At 39.3% G+C, this 15253-nt stretch overlaps 1 protein-coding gene across 2 annotated transcripts in view; it reads left to right on the forward strand.

The window, feature by feature from the left end:
• Positions 1–15253, forward strand: part of LOC138760682 (rho guanine nucleotide exchange factor TIAM2) — a 314168-nt gene that overhangs the window by 106719 nt on the left and 192196 nt on the right. The gene's annotated exons all lie outside the window — the stretch shown is intronic.

A 15253-nucleotide genomic window follows, 5' to 3' on the forward strand; every position in this document is an offset into this window, starting at 1 on the left:
GTTCTGTGCATGTAACTGATTTCTAAAAAGAAATGTTCTGGGATACATTGTTGAACAACTCAAACTCTGGACATTTTCTGGTAAATATAGTTGCTCAGAATTTGTTTTTAAACATGTTTCACGATGGGTGGCCTCATATGATGGTTGACTTCCTTGCTGAAATTTAGCTTTAAAATGAGCTGTAGATCATTCTGTATGAATGAAGAACTTAAAACCCAGAGCTCCTTGTTTAATAGGATAGCCTGAAAAAAAACCAGACAAAAATAAATATATTTTTATCACAAATAGTAATTGCATTTTATCTGGGTAATAACATTAAACAGTGTAAGGGAATTAATCTGACAGGAACTGCATCCACAATTTTTTTTTGTCACATAATTCAAGCATAGAGTCGAAGCGTTTCTATAAATAAGATCAGTGTAAACTTGGGCAGTAGCAACATGGTTTTATTTTCAAAGTTACTGAAAGAAAGGTAGTGAAAAGTAAATACATCAAGAATGGAAAATGTCTGCCACCTGTGGACTGGGGAAACCTACTTTCCTGCTGTGTTTAGCGGAACAATTGAAGACTTACTGCAAACTGTGTGCTTGTCAAAAAGTGAAACATGGTGACTATGCTGGGTGTTGGATAGATATAGAAAACATTCTTGCCACCTAACACTTGTATTAAGAATTGCACTCTTCAAATGCACACTGAAATATTGAAATGAAGGTTGTCTGTTGTGTTCTTTATTGTTCTCAATTTTGCCCACTTTGCATTTGATTTGTTCTGGTTTTTCTTTACCTTTGCTTTAACTGTCAACCATTTCCTCCTTTGTCTGACCCAAGGTCAAATCTCTTCACTTCACATGACTGTCATCCAATCTTTGAATGTCATATGCAATACCAGTTTTCTGGCAGATTTTAGCCTTTGTTCAATTATTGCAGGGGGTATGCCTTTGGGGGTCCACTAAAATGGAGGTTTGCTCAGGTATAAAATCAGGACCCAGAGTGAAAATGGCTGATCTGAGCCCAAGTACTGTATTTGAAATTTGAACCTGGTTCCTGCTGGATAGAGCAGGTCATGCATTGAGTAATCGCAACTGCTTATTCTGCTTGCAATCAGCCACGGTACTGAGTATAAATACATTTACTTATAATGAGTCAGCAAGGCACAAAACTAGCATAGAGGCTTTTTTTTAAATATCTGATGTAGTTGGGTGTCCAAGAAATCCTTGGTCTGGTCTTCGGTCCGCTATATCAAAAAGGCTCAATTAATTAAGGCAGTGAGTAGGGTTTAGACTCGGTTTTTAGTATGTTTCTTGATTCTGAGTGATCATGTTTTATTTGATGCTGCCACCCTGATGGTAGGCACCCAAAGACCAGGATTGGTTCCATTTAATCTGCCACTTCTGAATTCAGTGGCTAAACTAAACTACATCTCAATTCCAACCCCTCTACTTGCCCCTTGGTTCTATATTTTGTTGAATCATGGATTAAAACTTTGTTAATGGGAGAGTTTCACAATCATAAACATTTTGATGCTTTTAAAATTTAAATGACACCAATCTATTCTTTGTTCAAAAAGTAGTGACCTTTTATTTGCATTCATTAAAATCTACTTGACAGTTTTGTTCTTTCACAATTTATTTTGGCAATGTCATGTTTTGACTGTTCATTTTCTGGGATTTGCTACTCATGAGACTTGGCCCTTGCACTTTGAGTATATATCCATGACTTGCCTAGTGCAGTTCTGAACAAGTCAGCTCTGATTTTAATGCATCCTAATTTGAGATTCCACTACTAATGAGAAAAAAAGTCATCATAATTAGTTTGCAGATGATACAAAGGTTGGAGAATTGTGGATAGTGTAGAAAGTTGTCATAGGTTACAACAGGATGTAGATAGGATGCAGAGTTTGACAGAGTAGTGGCACATGAAGTTCAATACGGATAAGTATGAAGTGATACACTTTGGAAGGCCAAACTTGAGTATGGTTAAGGGCAGGATTCTTAACAGTGGAGGAACAGAAAGATGTTGGGATCCATAGAACATTACAGCATAGAAACAAGACCCTTTGGCCCTTCTAGTCTGTGCTGAACCTTTTTTTGGATAGTCCCACTGAGCAGCACCCTGTCCATAGCCCTCCATTACTCCCAACCATGTACCTGTCCAAATTCTTCTTAAATGTTAAAATTGAGTCCACATTCACCACTTCTGCTGGCACCTTGTTTCACACTCCAACCACTCTCTGTATGAAGAAGTTCCCCCTCAACTTTTCCCCTTTCACTCTTAACTCATGACCTCTGGTTGGTATTTCACCTACCCTCAGTGGAAAAAAAGCCTATTTACATATACTCTGTCTATCCCCCATATAATTATCTTTATCAAATCTCCCCTAATTCTTCTACACTCCAGGAAATAAAGTCCTAACCTGTTTAACCTTTCCCTGTGATTCAGTTCCTGAAGTCCATGAAACATCCTAATAAATCTCTTCATTCTTTCTATCTTATTTATGTCTTTCCTGTAGTTAGGTTACCAAAACTGCACACAATACTCCAAATTTGGCCTCACCAATGTCTTGTACAACTTTACCATAATATTCCAACTCCTACACTCATTAGTTTGATTTATGAATGCCAATATGCCAAAATCTCTCTTTACAACCTTATCCACCTTTGATGCCACATTCAGGGAATTATGTATTTGTATTCCCAGGTCCCTCTGTTCTACCGCACTCCTCAATGCCCTACCATTCACTATGCATGTCCTTTCTTGGTTTGTCCTTCCAAAATGCAACACCCCACACTAGTCTACATTAAATTCCATCTGCCATTTTTCAGCCCATTTTTCCAGTTGGTCCAGATCTCTCTGCAAGCTTTAAAAACCTTTTTCAATGTCCACAAAGCTTCCAAATTTTCTGATTCAATTTACCACTTTATCATCCAGATCATTGATATAGATGACAAACCATAATGGTTCCAGCACTGATCCCTGAGGCGCACCACTAGTCACAGGTCTTCAGTCTGAGAAGCAACTACTCTCTGGCTTTTCCCGTCCAGCCATTGTCGAATTCAGTTCACTATTTCACCATTGTCTGGCAAAGCAACCTCATGTCTCCTTTTAACAATATAACCATATAACAAGTACAGCATGGAAACAGGCCATCTTGGCCCTTCTAGTCCACATCGAAACAAGTACTCTCCTCTTGACCCACCTACCTGCGCCTTGCCCATAATCCTCCATTCTCCTCCAAACCATATACCTGTCCAATTTTTCCTTAAATGACAAAATGGACCCTGCTGCTACTACTTCTCCCTGAAGCTCATTCCACACAGCCACCACTCTCTGAGTGAATAAGTTCCCCTTCATGTTACTTCTAAACTTTTGTCCGTTAACTATTAACTTATGACCTCTTGTTTCAATCTCTCCTACCCTCAAGGGAAAAAGCCTATTCTCATCAATTCTATCTATCCCCCTCATAATCTTAAATACCTCTATCAAATTCCCCCCTCAACCTTCTATGCTTCAAGGAATAAAGACCTAATCTGCTCAATCTTTCTTAGTAATCTAGATTCTGAAACCCAGGTAACACTTTCACAATTGTGGACAAATTGTATTCTCTTTACCTTGTTGATATCCTTCCTATAATTCGGTGACCAGGCTACACTCAGTATTCCAAATTTGACCTCACCAATGCCTTGAACAGACTCAACATCACTTCCCAACTCCTGTATTCTATGCATTGATTTATAAGGCCAGCATACTAAAAGCCTTCTTCACCCTATCCACATGAGGTTCTACCTTCAGGGAGCAATGCACTATCATTCCTAGATCTTTCTGCTCCACTGCATTTTCAATGCCCTCCCATTTACTACCTATGCTCTGTTTTGATTATTCCCTCCAAAATGAAGCACTTCACACTTCTCAGCATTAAACTCCATCTGCCATCTTTCAGCCCACTCTTCTAAGTATCCAAATCCCTCTGCAATCTTTGAAATCCTTCATTATCCACAATTCCACCTAGTTTAGTGTCATCTGCATATTTACTAATCCAATTTACTGCCCCATCATCCAGATCATTCATGTAAATGACAAACAGCAAGTGACCCAATACAGATCCCTGAGGCACACTGGTTGTTACTGGCCTCCAGTTATCCACTATGACTCCACTGTTGAATCCATTTGACTATCTCAAAGTTAATACCTCATGCCTGACCCTTCCTAACTAACTTTCCATGCAGAACCTTATCAGCCTTTCTGATTTCTTTCTTGTGGTTTTTGTTGTATTTTTTAAATACTCCTCAAGTACCTCATTTGCTCTATGTTGCCTATACCTGTTATACAGCTCTCTCTTCTTCCAGACGAGATCCCCAATATCCATCAAAAACCAAGGTTCCCTATGCCTGCTAACCTTGCCTTTAATCCTGACAGGAACATACAAATTCTGTACTCTCAAAATTTCACCTTTGAGGGTCCTCCACTTACCTTGCATATCCTTGCCTGGAAACCACTTATCCCAATCCATAATTTGTAGTTCCTTTTTCATTTCCTCAAAATTAGCCTTTCTCCAGTTTAGAATCTCAATCCATGCCCCAGACCAATCCAAAATTAACTTAAAACTAATGGCATTATGATCTCTGGACCCAAAAAATGTTCCCCTACACATAGATTCTACAGGGATGGTGCATGGGTTGATAGGGTGGTTAACATGGCATGGTATGCTGACCTTCATTAGTCAGAGGATTAAGATCAAGAGCCATGAGGTAATGTGGCATCTCTAGGAAACTCTAGTTAGCCTACACTTGGAAAATTACATTAAGTCTGGTCGCCTCATTACAGGAAGGATGTAGATGCTTTGGAGAAATTGCAGAGATTTACCAGGATGTTGCCTGGATTGGAGAATGTTCCTTATGAAGCAAGGTTGACAGAGCTAAGGCTTTTCTCTTTGCCGCGATGTAGGATGAGAGGTGACATTGAGGTTCATAAGAATATGAGGGGCTTAGATAGGTTAAGCTGCCAGCACCTTTCTCCCAGGCAACAATAGCAAACATCAGGAGGACATCTGTTCAATGAACATTTAGGGGAAATGTCAGAGGTTCAGAAGTAGGGTTTTTTTTGCACATGACTGGTGGGCCCCTGAGGGTGATGGGGGAAGCTGGTGCAAGAGGGGCATGTAAAAGTTTCTTAAGTAGGGACATGGATAGAAGAAAATCAGTAGATTATCTGTTTGAGGTAGGGAAGGATTAGATTTTCGTGGAGAAGTTAAATTTAGATCAGAACAACAATGTGGCCATAATTTGGTGTAGGAAACAAAAGGGTCTAAAAGGAAGAGGTGCATGCATAGCATAATTTACTTTGTAGATTTATGGTTACTTTTGCTAGGAGACTATGTAATTAACAGTGATCACATTATAAATGTTGCTAGAGTAGAGCACAAAGAGCCAAATGCACCAACTTGAAGAAAAAGTATTTGTAACCCTTCAATGCAATGAATAATATTCCATGGACCTGGTTATATTTTGTAGCAGTTAGATACATTTCCATGTATGCATGGACTTTCATTTTATTGTTTTTTACCATTTAAATATCACCAATCTATTCTTCCTTTATTCTAAATTTAATGACTTTATTTTTGCATTAAAATCTGTAATCTATTATTGTATCTTTGGTAGTTATTGTTCAATTATCTGTAACTGGCAAATATGAATTTTTAGCTGTTTATTTCCTGGGTTTTGCTATTTACTGTGAGTAGTGGAGACTTGGCATTTATAATTCAAGTTTAAATGCATGATGTCCTTTCCCTGTATTTACTGCCTAACCAGTCTCTGGCCCAGATTGAAAATTTTCTTTCAGTTCCATTTATTTCTATTTTAAATGGAGCCTCTGGAATGACTTCAGCATTCTTTTGTCTATTGGCATGGAAGTAAACCTGCTTATTTATTGAATTCTGAGGAGGACCGTCAGGTTTAGTTACGGTGGCTCCAGGTGTTTCCCAGTGGGTAGTTGTGCTTTTGACACTCCTTATAAATTAATGAGGCAATTGTTGCTTCTAAAAATAAAACACATTTCCCAGTACAAGAAATACTTTTTCTTCAAGTTGGTGCATTGGGCTCTTTGTGGTTTAGAGACAATCTACTCTAGCAGCATTTAAAATTTGATAATTGTAATTACATAGTCTCTTAGCAAAAGTAACTTTCATAAATCTTCAAAGTAAATAATTCTCTGCATGCACCTCTTCCTTTTAGACCCTTTTGTCTCCTACACCAAGCCAATCAATTCTCTATTTACAGTGAGAAATAAACTTTTCCCTAATGTGCAATAAGTTCTTGACACTTATTTATAGCTGTCCATTTGGAGAGTGATTGGAGTACCATTCCCATGTGCTCTGTGAAGTACTTTAAAATAAGAATGTTTGACATGGTCGGTACATTATAGCGATATTTTGTGCACAATCTGACTCTTCCTTATAAATGGAAAACTAAATTTTAAGTGGTTAATGGTTTAAGTGGTTAATTGTTGACTTGTCTACTTGTGTAACTTCACTGCACAGAACACTTGGCCTGTAAATTTGAAATAATGTGTGAGTTTATCAGTCACACATTATGATTGTATTTGAGATTCTGCCCAATTTTGGAGCACATCTTCCAAAATGGCAATATATTCTTCAGAATCAGATTTGTCCACAATTGCATTCTTCTGGAGCTTTGTTATACACTTAAGTTGAAGACCCCAGTAGGCCAGTAATGTATTGAGGTTTCTGGAAAAGTTGAGTGATGTGTATCTCCTTTCATTGCATTCGTAAATGTAACCTAATACATGAAAGGATTTATTGAAAAATGTAATAACCCACAGTCTGCTACAGGTAACATTGTTAGAGTTTTGTGCTTCAGAGTACAAACTGTGGACCAAAAACAGCTTACTAATGAGGATACGAATTTAGTTTAGCGATGCTGATGAATTCTGCAAATTTTATTCCCTAAATTTAAAATATTACAGCTCTCTCTCCAATATCAGTTTCTAGGAGTTGGTTTACGAGAAATGCAAGTTGACAGTGACAGAGCTAACTCTGGAGCAGAATCCCTCATGCAGAGAATTACAAGTTAAGGCTCTCCTTTGCTTTCTTTCCACTCTCATCCAAAATTTGGTAGAGCTGACTGAGTTGTTAGTTGTTTAATGGCTGTTCCATTCATACTGCATGGAATGATTTTAACAGGCAACAATCATTGTGCCTTCTCAAAGTTGGATATCATTATGATAAAACAACAAATTTGTTGATGGGGTTTGAGCTATTAATTGATACGTTCTAGTACAGTGCTTTGAACAGGCAAAAGAATCTTTATAGCCAGTGGACCATTTATTGGCATCTTTGAATGCTGTATGTATTGGTCATATAAGATGTGAACTTTGTTTTGTTTAGTATTTTGGTAACTTGTGTTTAACTGTGGCTCTCCATTAAAATGAATTCTTTATCTTGGTGTTTTTAAAAAAAAAAAATCCTTAATTGGCTGAAGGCAGCATAACACTTCTACTATTTTCTGCTAGGGATTGTCGAGACAGACTGTAGGAAGGATCCTTGTATGGCTGAACTGGAGTCAGATGGACCCACTGTGACCTTCCTGCTAATAATAGATTGTGTGCCTCCTTTCTGTGTTTACATTTTGAAGATTTGAAAAGACAGATCTAGAAAAGGTACCACCAATTCTGATAAGGATGGTTTGTCAGTGAAGAAGCAATCTGTCAAAATAGAAATATCTGCCTTTTATGAACTTTGATTTAAAACTGAAATAAGAAGTACTTTTTCCACTTAATAAAGGGATATTCAAGTTGTTTATTATAATCTGATTGCACCAGTTCAACCCGAAGAATCAGCGATCTCTGGCCCTCGGTTCAAAAGATGCAGACACACAACCAGACATAACAGACAAATAATGCATATGCAGGACACGTATTTATATATACAAATAAATAAATATAGATATGAGAATCTCGGATGGTTAGAGTGAGCAGTTCTTTTGGGCGTTCGGTGTTCTCACTGCCAGGGGGGAAAAAAGCTGTTCCTCAACCTGGTGATGCTGGATCTGATACTCCTGTATCTCCTCCCCAGTGGGTGCAGCTGAAAGAAGCTGTGGAAGGGGTCCTCAATGATTTTGCGCACCCTCTTCAGACAATGATCTTGGTAGATCACATTGATGGGAAGGAGGGAGACTCTAGTGATCCTCTCTGCCACTCTTTTGGTCCTGTTGCTTAACCTCGAATCCATTTCTCTGCAGCAACTGCACCTCACTGTGATGCAACCAGCCAGGATGCTCACGATAGAGCTCCTGTAGAAGGCTGACATAATGATGGCTGGTAGCCTTGCATGCTTCACTCTTCTCAGGAAGTGCAGTTGCTTTTGCTCCTTCCTGACATGCGAGGGGTTGTTACTTAGTGTATTAATATTTGAGGGATAAATACATTACCTAGAATATAAGGAATAAATATACTTATCCCTTGTATGCTAGAGAATAAGTATACTCCCTATATTTTGTATAGGAAAGTACAGAGCTTTTGGACTAGAAGTAATCTCTGTTGCACGTTGAGACAGTAGATCTCCTGATGGGCCTGAGTCGTATGTTGTTATTTCATTACAAGGAGAGTCCCACCTTTGTCAGTGGTGCACTTGTTTTTGGTGGGAAAAGCTGGATATTTCTGGAAGCCTTTCAGGTGAATAGGAAAACCGAGTTTCCTAAAGTTGTACTTACTACTAATATTGTACTCTGCTGTGGCAGTTCTCATGGAGTTCTATTTATCATACTATCAATGTAATGCTGGAAAATCTGCTCGTTCAGTCTCCACAAGGTTTACCGCCATTTAATGGGAAGGGAATATTTTCAAACTGAATAGACAAGCTTCAGTAAATATTTATTTGTTAATTTCTTTGTGGTTAATTTCATTTCATTTCTTTTCTAATATTTTCAATTTAAAAAAATATATGTTTCAACACCCAAACTTTACTAGTATTTTTAATAATACTTTCTTTTTGAGTGTTATTGCAAGTCAGAGGCATTTCCAGGCCTTTCAAATCGTTTCGTGCTTCTAGCTGGTGAGCCAACTGTCAGTCTGCTAACCATTACGCCGCGTAGGGCCTTGGCAATCAGATCCAAGTTACCATTGTAAAAGCAAACCAGTGTGAAAAATGAAAATAGATCCTTTTGCCCTTGGGGACTTCATTGCAGAATGTACCTTTTAATCTGCTTGCCACATATCGAGGTGGTCTGTTCCGTAATTTTGCTATAGTAGGCTTCTAGGAGATGATGGTTCTCCCTTGGAGTACAATAATTACATATATGCCCCATGATTTCATTGGAAAGTTGTATCTGCCAATTCCTTAGTAATGTACCTAGGGTCTGCTGTGTTTATGATGTATTATTGTAGTGCACACTTTCTGACAGTTGACTAGTTTCTATAATGAAAGAAGATTTTGTATTATATCAATGTGATCAATAGAACAACAAATAGTAAAAATGTATTGCTGTGAAGACATGTTCTTTATGCCTCTAGAATAAAGCCACAGTATCTTTGAGGAGGCAGTGTTTGAAGATCAAGGCCTCAGGTGTGGTCCAAAATTGTTGGCCACTGGGCAGCAGTGATCCCTAATCTCTTTCAGACACTCTGGTGACCTACAGCAGGCATCTCAAGGCACTGGAAAGGTACCATCAATACTGTTTGCACAAAATCCTCCAAGTTTGTTGGAAGGATAATGCCAGCAGTCTCTCCCATGTCAAAATCCCAAGCAGTGAGACCCCATTCCACTCAGTTGGTTACATTCGACAGGCAATATGATTGCAAGATTGACTTTTTAAAAAAAATATTTTATTCAAAATTTTCAACCATATAATTATACATTGTAAATAATCAGTAGTTAATTAAATTTAAGATTATAGTAATTACATGGTATTAACCCCCCCCCCCTTACCCCACTCTAAAAATTATAACAGTATAATAGATATAAAGTTTAGTTATATTTTAAAAAAAAAAGAAAAAGCAGAGATACAGAAAGTAGTATTATTCTGGATTGCACAGAGGATTAGTTCACACACTGGGATCTTACAATATTTATATGTATAATGACTCCTGGGGAAGAAGATTATTACAGGTCTTAAGAGGCCAGGAGTATATTTTTTACATATTTATCCCTAACCTTTGCATGTATGGATTCCAAATTTGTACAAAAAGTAGATATTTATTTCTCAGGCTATAAGTAATTTTCTCCCAGGATACAGTTCTGAATTTCCGAATGCCATCTTTCCATACCTAAATACACATCTGATTTCCAGGTCACTGCAAAACACTTTCTTGCTGCTACTAAAACAATTTTAGTAAATTTCACATGATGGAATAATAAATTTAATTTAGGTCTAGTTCCTTCTATATTTCCCAATAAAAATAAATCTGAATTTTGTTGAAAAACAGTGCCAGTTATCTGTCCCAGAAATTTTCCCAAATCCTCCCAAAAGGTTCTAACTTTAGAACATGACCAAGTAGAGTGTAAGAAGGTTCCTATTTCATCACCACATCTAAAACGTTGATCTGATAAATCCGATTTCATTTTATACAGTTTCTGAGGTCTTAAATATAGTTGATGTAAATAATTATATTGAACTAAACTATATCTAACATTTATAATATTTGTCATGCAATTATGACAAAGTTCTGCCCCCCTTTTCTCACCTATCACAATATTCAAATCAACCTCCCATTTCCGTCTTGATTTATTAACTCCTTTTTAAATGCCTGCTTGTAGCAAGAGGTACATTACAGAAATAAATTTCTTAGTATAACCTTTCCTACTAAGAACCTCCAACTCATTACAAGCTGGTAAGTTGGACCTAGTTTTTCCCATAAATATCCTCTCAACTGTAAATAGGAAAAAAGTGTATTTAGCAAAATTCCATATTTATTTCTTAGTTGTTGAAATGACATCAATTGACCTTGTTCAAAACAATCCTCAACAATTTTATTAACATTGTGAAACTAAATATTCACCAATTGATTATCTTTAGTGAAAGGTGTAAGATTATTTTGAAACAGAAGTTTCAAGTTAGGGTAAGATACTGTCCTTTATTCCAAATTCATTATTTAACTTGTTCCAAATATTAATTGTACGTTTAAGCAAAGACCCAAGGCTATTGAACTGGATACTCCTTTCCAAGCCTGTTACAGGAAGAGATTGCCAGGTGGGTAATGCCTGGAAATCTCAGATCTTGAAGGAGAGAATGAGCATCCAGGAAGGGACTGAAGATTTTCTGTGCTTTTGTCAGCGTCACACAAATGTTGTGTGGAGGAAGGAATGTCCACCTTGACAAAATGTCTATCTGGCCAGCAACCACCTGCCCATCCTTGGAAGAGTCTGGTTCCCATATTGGTTTAATCAGGCAAGAACCACAAAACCATAGAGAGGTAAGTGATCTCTAATCCTGAGGAACTAACTGAAAAGAAGTAAAAGATTGAAACATAATGAACATAAGACTTACAAAGAACCTGTCTAAATTTCAAATCCAATTTATAATGATCGCATTGGCAGTAGCCAGAAAGTGCATTGCGGTTACCTGGAAGTCCGACTTCTGCTGGAACGCAGAAGTATAAAGCTGTACTCCCCTAGAGAAAATTGCTTACAACTTGAGGAAAAAAATACACTTTCTTTAAAATTTGGCAACCATACCTAAATTCCGTAGGAGCACAATTGTAGTTGGACCATCATGCCTCACTGCCCTACCTTCAATTGGCGGAGGGGTGGGGCCCATCCCAACCAGGAAAAGTCAAGAAAAAGAAATCAGTCTGAGCACTACCCGCAATGATGTGACAAACCCTTAAACCTTGATAAATGTTTCATACCTTTTTTGTGAATGTCCTGAATGTTGTGTGTAACTAGTTTGTTAAGTGTTGAATGTTAAACGAGGACAGAGGGAAGGAAAGGAATAGAAAAAGCTTTAACTCTAAGGAAACCTTGTACAGAATGGATAATTGTAAACTGTAATCCATGTTGATGTTGCCAACATTAATATCAATAAGATTGATAACTTTGGAAAATCATAAATCATAAAATATTCAAAAAAAGTATAAGATTGCATAGGGCAGTCCACCAGAAATTGGGTCTGTGGGTGTGCTGCACCCTTTCATTATCAGGCAATAACCTGGTCATTACTTACCGCTGTAAGTGGCGCAGGTGTGGCCCATCCTCTGCACTTCTGCCCTGGCAGTTATCAGATCGGTCTTCCAGTAGATATGGAGATCCAAGATGGAAAGAGTCTGAAAGGTTGCCGTGTACAAGTCGCCAGACAACGAGGCCAAGGGCATACCCAACATGGCCCTCATCCTGATGACCATTGTTGTGTTTGGTGGCATCAGGCTATGCATTGGAACCAAATTAGAGGGGCACTGTGCCACTATGTGCTGAGGTTCTACCTATCCCAGGTGTTGCGAGCGATGGGCCTGGCTCCGTTGCTGCGCAATATCCCAGTCAGCTGGACTTTGCCATGCCACCTATAGTTCGTCGTAAAGTTTCTCATGAGAAACACAAGGCCAACTGGCAGTGGTCAGTACATAACATCTTACAGACACCGAGAGATGATGATTTAATGGAACAGGTGTTTCCTGGAGCAAACCAGGTAATCTGGCAGAATTCTCATTGCCAGTACTCATGAACAAGCACCCGGAATTGGTTTAGCTAGCGGTGAGAGGAGTCCTCCCAGCCAGATCCTTCCCTGTATAACTGGAACATTACCCACAATGCATGTTGTCCTTGAGATGACTGCAGTGGAGTGGAGACAGTAACCCACCCCTTTGCAGAATGCAGATTCACTAAGAGTGTGTGGAGAAGGATGTCACAGCTCATACCCAGCAACAATGTGACATCAGACACTGAGTTATAGGCTGTCCTTGGGAATGCACAAAGAGTCAGACATCCAGAACTGCTGGAAGATGATCAACTCGGTGAAAGATGCACTTTGGTCCGAACTAAACCTGTTGGTCTTTCAGCACAGGGAGATGTTGGTGCAGGAATGCTGCCAGTTGGCACATTCCAGGCTGCAGGAAAACATGCTGATACACACACTGAGGCTTTGCACAGCCAACACAGGGGTGCTGTTGGGAAGAACCATTAGGCCCTTTCAGGTGGCCTGAACACCCCATTGTAAAGCCACATATTCTCCCCCCATGTGGCTAAAGACAAACTCACCTGAATGCTCCGAAAGCGCCTCCAAGGTGCTAACACCAACCCTCCTCGGGGAGGGATAATTGGCGGAGTGCTGGGCTCTGTCGAGGCACCTGAATGTGCCTGGGGCGGGCTGATGACTCTATCAGCCAGCGACCCAACTCCCCGCTGCCTAACAGCCCCCCAGCCCCGCTACCTGACAGCCCCAGCCCTTCTGGGGAAGGGAGGTCAGTGGTATGTTGGGCAGGGGCGGCTGGTGGGGAAATGTCAGGGCAGGGGTGGCCGGCGGTGGGGGTGGGGAGTGTGGTGGGGCAGGGGCGGCAGGTGGGGGATGTCAGGGGGCATCTGGTGCGAGCTGTCACAGCCCGGCTGACCGCTCCTGCACTGGGGCTGCTCTCTGCGGCTCAAAATGTGGCATAGTAATGGTGGTCTTCCCTACCCATAATCCCCCATGCAGCTGGAACTGTGTGGGAAACGCAGAGTGGTGCCACTTGCCATCTGAAAGGTGAGTCCACAAGTTAAGATCTGTTCCTGCCACCGTCCTCAAGGAGGAGGGTCCACCTGAAAGAGCCTATAGTCCAGAGTCCTTCCTTTACCGGACATTGAGGAACTGAGACTGAGTGTAAGCCCCTCAAACAACAAGTGAGGGTGTAATGACAGTCTGCAGTGGTGGTAATTGTGTGAATGTATAAAAAGACAATGATGTACAGTGATGGAAATGTATGGATAAAAAAACTAAGGGTGGGAAGAGACTTTGAACAGTTTTCCTTTTTTAAATAAGTTATTGTGAATACAATCTATTTTTGGATTTAAAAAAAATCTCCTGAGCAAGAGCCAGGAAGATTAAAGTCAGATTTTTCAGTATGACCCCTTGTCAGCAACACATGGCCATCATCTCAAAATGGTAAGGTACTTCCACTCTGCCAAACATATTCTTATTTTTATGGAATACTCTCATGTGCGGAGTATTATTGAATAATTGTTGGACTTCAAAATATTCATATTTCAAGGTCCAAAAGAGAGAGGTCGAAAAACCAGATCGGTCTTTTATTCTACTTGATACAGCCGAGGTGAAAAATAATTATAAGAGCACTAGTCTCTCTCTCTGGGGATATGAAACCTCAAGGCCCTCTAATTATAGGAACAATTTTAATTGTTCACTTTTAGTTTGTAGGTGGAGATTTACAAATAATTTTTCCATGGGTTTAGGGTTTCTTAACAGCCATACATCTGTTCAAGTGCTTTTTGTTCATTTAGATCATTTAAAAATGTCCCAGAATTAGGGATATGAGACCATGCTTCAAACACGGCTGTTCACATTTATAGGTCAGTATTGAAAATCAAAGGTTGTGAACCCTTTTCCCTGACAGCTGTTATAGATTACACTTCAGATTCTTTTACCCTGGGTTATCCCATATGAAATTTTGCAGTTCTAATTTTCCATGATATCAAAAATGGAACCCTTTTATTCATCCCTCCCTTCAGTCGTGCATTTTATGTATTCCGAATTAGTTTAGACACAGGGGTGGCCAACCTTTTAATTTTTAATTTAGACATACAACGGTAACAGGCCATTTGGCCCATGAGTACTTAATGGCGGTGTGGGTTAATTGGGTAGCACAAACTTGAGGGCTGAAATCGACTTGTTAACGTGCTGGATGTCTAAATTTAAAATTAAACCTTAAAAGTTTAATGGTTTAGGGGATTGTTGGGAGAGAGGTGGTCAGGAACAGAGCATGGAGTAATTGTGAATGCAGATTCAGATTTCAGATTTATTGTCAGAGAACATACATGACATCACATACAACCCTGAAATTCCTTTTTCCTGCGGGTGAGGCAGAATTGCCACTAATTGGTAGTGCAAAAAAAACTGTACACAGCATAAACATGTAAATAAATAAAGAACTGTAAACAGATAACGAATGTAACAAACTGTGAAATACAGAGAGAATGAAAAAGAAAATCAATAAAGTGCACAAGTAAGAGCCCTTAAATGAGTCCCTGATTAAGTTTGTTGTTGAGGAGTCCGATGGAGGAGGGGTAACAGCTGATCCTGAACCTGGTGGTGTGAGTCTTGTGG

The sequence above is a fragment of the Narcine bancroftii genome, chromosome 4 (assembly GCF_036971445.1).
Source record: "Narcine bancroftii isolate sNarBan1 chromosome 4, sNarBan1.hap1, whole genome shotgun sequence".
NCBI classification, from domain to species: Eukaryota; Metazoa; Chordata; class Chondrichthyes; order Torpediniformes; family Narcinidae; genus Narcine; species Narcine bancroftii.